Raw genomic sequence first — 6,224 nt, 5'->3', positions numbered from 1 at the left:
TGCAAATTGCACGTTCTATTAAATGATGGACAGAATATAATGAATCATAATCAGGACTACAAGCACGTCTCCAAGTAGCGGCCAATGTGTATATCAAAAGATGAGACCAACAAAAGGTCTTCATAAATTGAATGAGAGTCAAGCCTTTAGGTATAAATCTTGCCACCCCATCCTCTTTGTGTTGGCACAAAATCTTCTTCGATGGAAGAGCGTCCATAAAATAATTAATGCTAAAAAAACGCCTCATCCATACTAATGTATTTTTGGTTTTGAGGTCAACCAGCATTTTAGATGTTGGGGATCTCCCTTTGACGTCACAGTGCTGATCCTAATGGAAGAGAGACAGAAACATGAATACGGAATGAAAACTTCACCAGACCATTAGGGGGAAAATAGCTGCAGTTCCTTAGGCGTAAAATAGGGACAATGTCAACGTTAAAATTTTAAAAATAATAGGCCTCAAATGGGTCATATAACAGGAAAAATAAAAACAGTTGTATGTTGAATATGTCTTTAGCTTACTGTACATATCCTTAAGTCTTTTGAATTTTAAAGTCAAGATTACCTTCACATATTCACACAATGGTAGGGGTTGATATACATAAACAATAGCCTTTTTTAATGGGTGAATACACATTTGAGGGCCAGGGGTTGACATACATCAATTATAGCCTTTTTTAATGGGTGAATACACATTTGAGGGCCAAGCTTTCCAAGAAAGGGTAGATAATTTTGCAAAACAATCAAACATTTTGAGAGATACAATAACCTGTTGAAAGTGTTGCCTCATTCCAGAAGACTTTAGAATATTGCTCAAATCAAGAAAATAATCAGCCTAATCTAGCAAATTTGTATTATTTTGTTCAACTTCCATGTCTTGAGCAATAGCATTAACATATGAGAGTCGGAATCTGAGGCCGTCAGAGGATAAATTGCTTTGCAATTATTGTGACATGTAATATGTGCTATGTTCAAAGCATAGATTCTTGATAGTGGCTGATTATTGTGCAAGTATCAATAGCAACATATCAGAATGGATACTAAGAGCTCCCTTTTGTGGTTAGTTTTGTACTTAGAATTTTAGCATTTAAAGAACTCCCTTCCCAGGTACATGGTGCTAGTGACTTCACTCCGAAATGAGTGAAATTGAAAGAACCTCTAGCTGTGAGACCTACTTTACAAACCAATTCTCTACCCTCAAGCTAGACATCCGCTTATGGACCCAAAGACAAAAAATGAGAAGCCAAAAAAAATGTGTCTCAATCTAAAGGCCCAACAGCTAGTGAAGTTAACCACTCTCAAAAGCCTAAGTCCTAATCCTAATCTATGCAACACTAAAAAAAGACATGATGCTAGAGAAAGGCACCTTACTTGCACCAGCTCACTGACTAATCTCAGACCTCCAGGCCCAATCAAAGCTCCAGAAAGCAAATATCCAACAATCACCAGCATAAAATTAATTTGTTAATCAATGTACCTTCTATAGAAATTTCAGCAGAATTAGAAACAACAGGCAAAGACAAACCAATTTAGAAAGCAGTGAAAGTTTTTCTCAACAGAAGTAACAAAAACCATTGCAAAAAAATCATTTTATTGAACAATTACTTACAAGAAGAGGAAAAGAGGCGTAGGCCCAGGAAGAGGGAGAGAGGCGAGAGACGAAGCGAGGGAGAGAGGTGAAAATTTGAGAGAGGGAGAGAGGCAACAGCCAAAGAGGGGGAGAGAGGTGAAAATTTGAGAGAGGGAGAGAGGCAACAGCCAAAGAGGGGGAGAGAGGCGAGAGATGGAGGGAGGGAGAGAGGTGAGAGATGGAGAGAGGGAGAGAGGTGACAGACAGAGGGAGGGAGAGAGGTGAGAGAGGGAAAGAGGTGGCAGATGGAGAGAGGGAGAGAGGCAACAGCTGAAGAGGGGGAGAGAGGCAACAGCCAAAGAGGGGGAGAGAGGCGAGAGATGGAGGGAGGGAGAGAGGCGAGAGATGGAGAGAGGGAGAGAGGGAGAAAGGTGACAGACAGAGGGAGGGAGAGAGGTGAGAGAGGGAGAGAGGCGACAACCGAAGAGGGGGAGAGAGCCAAGAGACAGAGGGAAGAAGATAGGCAAGAGATGGCAAGAAGGAGAGAGACGACAACCGAAGAGGGGGAGAGCGGCGACAGAAAAATAGGGGGAGAGCAGCGACAGACGAAGAGGGGAAGGGGGGGTCAAGGACATCCATTTCGTCATTGGGACATCCGTTCCATTCTGTTTACTTCAATGGAAGATTGATGGAACGGACGCATGACGGAATCATGAAGATGACAAAATGGTGAAGAATGACGAAAATGACGAAAAAAATTTTGTCGGATGGATAACAGAAAGGAAGTCCATTCTGTTTCATCCGTTCAAAAGCATCATTTGTTTTGTCCTCCAGCTCTAGGTATAATAACTCATCTGCTTGAGCCTCCTAAATGACTTATAGTATGGGTAGTTTTCAAACCCTTATTTTTCATTTTAGTTAGTAACGAAGCGCAATGGGCATCATTGGAGAATGTCTTCACCAATATCTCTATTTTAATGCATATTATTCCTTGAGTCAATATCCTCTGACATTGATGTTAGAAAATGCCATATTCACCATTCAATTACATGCACTTATTATTAAATTAGAGCTAATACTTTTTTGAACCTGGTGACTAGGACTCATAAGTTGTAATAAAAAGTTGTTGTTCATCCACGCTATTTCTTTGATGTATCAATTACAAGATTCACCTACATAATACCATTTGGGGACGAATATGGGTTAGTTCAAAGAACACCCATTATTTATCCTTGGTATCTCCATATTGATCACATGAGCAGGATAGATAGTGTTACTATGTGCAGATATTTGGTGTCCTTCTAGAGTATCCTTCAAAAACGAATATTGAGACACATGTGTAAAGACTACTGATCTCCCTATTATGATCTCATCATAATTTAGTTTATTTAGACACAGGTGCACGTATGACATGACTTCATTATAAATGTCACAATATATTATTGTTGAATAAATACTTATTCAATGAACTTAACCATGATATGCAAAATGTATTTGGCTTGATGGCCATATAATATCGATAAAAGGGGACATCATGACCATCATAACTAGGGTTAGCAAGAATTGCAAAGGAATTCCTATCGGTGTTAGTGATGAGTTTACCCTTAGAGTGATCCTTCTATAATGGTCATGATCTCATCAACTATAAGCATTCTAGGTTGATGGTAGAGGGTGTTGAGCTATTAATGTCATAGAAGTGTTGGTGGCAAGCTGAGGATGACATCAATGATAATATCAAGTAGAAGGATAATGACAGCAATGATAACCAGATTGTTAATGATGTCGAACTTTATATATTTTCCTTAAAGGTGATGCACCATTTTAGCACTCAATTCTTAATTGATATGCGATGTCACCAGGACATTTATTTTGATGGTGTTTTATTCAAGTACTTTATTAGACCATATTATGACTATTCATATTAGAAATAACATTGGAATAAGTCATCACACGTCATATTATACTTTTAAATTACGTCAATTCTAAAGAATATGTTGAATCTATCTCTAGAGAGATACTCTAATATCCAATATCCTATTAGGCCCACTAATACATTGTGTATGGCAGATCTCATAACCACTAGTGTGGAGACACTAAGGATTAGATAGTGGGTGCTTTATAGTGGAAAGAGATCAGTAAATTGATCTATGTGAATCCTTGGATGGTATTATACCAAACTGTCAATCAAGCTGCACTACATCACAAATGTGCAACCGGTCCTTTGGACTAAGAGTCTAGAGACGTCTTGTTGATGAATAATAATATTTTGACTATGAACTATGAGACTCCTAATCATGGAATTTTAAGTAATCTTAGTTTGGGTGCATCAAGAAGTTCAAAAAGACAATTCACTGATCGTGATGGGATCATCCACCCTCTATATAAGGAAATAAAGCTCAAGGAGGATGATTCAAAGAAGCCAATTGGCCAAGGAAATGGAATATCAAAGAAGATTTCTTAGAAGATTTCAGAATGCATCAGTTTTAACTCAGATGGCTGATAATAGTTTGAAAGTTGACCATACATAAAGTCATCCTAATGGTGTTGACTATATGAGGGACTACATGTACATGGTAATCGATCAAAGAAGGTTTCAATGAGTGAGCCAATCCAGTACTATGTAACTTCTAGGGCACAAGGTGTAGCTTGGCAACCCATGGACCAAAAACTTAACCTATCGATTAAGTTTAATTGATATGTAGTTAATTGATCCATATTATGATAGAGATAACTAATGTAGATGGCCCATAAATACAATTGAGCCACATGATATGTGTGAGCTTAGAAGGTCACAAGCAATTGGTTTTTTGGATGTCACAAGATATACTTAAAGTTTAAGGTTTGTTTGAAAAATTCTCATTAAGTATGAGGAAAGGCCATGAATCAAATTCATCTCGACCAAAATAGTTCAGGTGTCCCACCCTTATTTTTCCCCCTTCCCTTTGCTCTTCTCCATTCTCAATGCAACCGAGATGGTGCAACGACAATGTTGGAGCAATAACAGGGCTCATGAAGATGGAGGATATTGGACGCATCGGGGATTGCATAGATATATCTATGGGCTGGACACAAGAGCATCTCAAACCATCTTAAGGAAATAGAAAATCACAAGTCTGATTTTGAATTCCATTGAGATTATGTTACTCTTCTCCTGCTATGCGAATCACTTGTGTTATTTCATTTCTCTTATTCCCATGGTTTCCCCTTAGCATGAGATATAAGATATATAAATAGGAAGAATACACAGTGTTTTATGTTACATAGCAAGGATAATGATACTATTTGTTCACGATATATTAGCTAGTTCTACTTTTGGTGCCCAGGTCAAGAGTCTCCCAACATGTAAAAAGAAACAAAAGATCAACAAGAAACTTACATTGAACTTGTATTCCATACCTCTTAACAAGATTATTCCTCAGCCAACCAATGCTAGGTGTGACCTCCAAAAAGTGATAGGAGAGAGACAGGTATGCCAATATCACATTCAAGGGCTTTCAAGGCATAAATGCAGATCCCATCTCTCTTAATTGGGATGTTCCATCTAAAGAAAAAACCACAAATTTCACTGATACAATCACACATAGTTTCTCTGATTTGTTGTCTTCACTTTTTTTGGGGGGTCCTTGAATCATTTTTTATGATCTAACTTGAAAGGTTAAGACAGAGCTCGATGCAAGCACATTTTATTTGGCTTTTCAGGATTTTTAGGCTGCAGGATCAGTGAGACTGCACATGTCCTGGCGCAAGTACAGATTTGTCAATCTTTATCCATATCTGGACATGGAGATATGGCTTAACATGAATTACGTCCCTAGAGAATGTGTGACTGGGCCATATAATCAAATCAGTATATTGACTGAAAAGCCACATAATTCTGTCAGTGCATTAGATGATTGAACATGTTATATATTTATATATATATATGTGTGTGTATATATAATATCAGATTTGTGTGTGTATATATAATATCAGATTTGTCAATCCCTTAAATCCTTGCTTGCTTGAAGCCACAGCGCGCTGGCTGGGAGCTGATGCTATAAGAATAGAGCATTGATTATATGTTATGTAAACATAACCTAATCTTTGTATGGGGGAGAGAAGAAGACATTCAGCACAAAGGAGGGCACAAAGGATTATACGTTATATATGAGTGATATGTTCTGTCTCACCGATGCACTCACCAAGTACCTGACTGATGGATGAGGTAATGAAATAACGAAAGGACTTTGTTTGGAAAAGGTCAAGGTGCAACTTTAGGAGCGTGTTGGATGAAATCAACTTGGAAAAGAGTGAGGTGTGAGTTTACGGGTAGGGAATAGGAGCGAAGAAGTGACAGAGCAGCAATGTTATGCTAGTTTTAACATAAGAAGCCAATGAATACGCAGTGAATATGAGCAACACACCAGTTTTTTGAGTGGTAGCGAATTATGAGCAGGAGCAAAACATGAATCTTCAGATGCCAAGAAACCAAATTATTCTAATTATTTTAATTATTATAATTGTTTAGTTTAATAGTATCTCCATTTTAATCTTGCCATATGAGTTTCTTATATCTTTTTTTTTTTGAAATAAGGATAAGGGAAATCACACAAAACATGAGTTTCTTATATCTAATCATTATTCTTTTTCATTTGCCCTATAATTTCTAGTTTGT

This window comes from Wolffia australiana, chromosome 13, assembly GCF_029677425.1.
Source record: "Wolffia australiana isolate 7733 chromosome 13, ASM2967742v1".
Taxonomy (NCBI): domain Eukaryota; kingdom Viridiplantae; phylum Streptophyta; class Magnoliopsida; order Alismatales; family Araceae; genus Wolffia; species Wolffia australiana.
Note: the sequence above shows the minus strand (reverse complement) of the source record.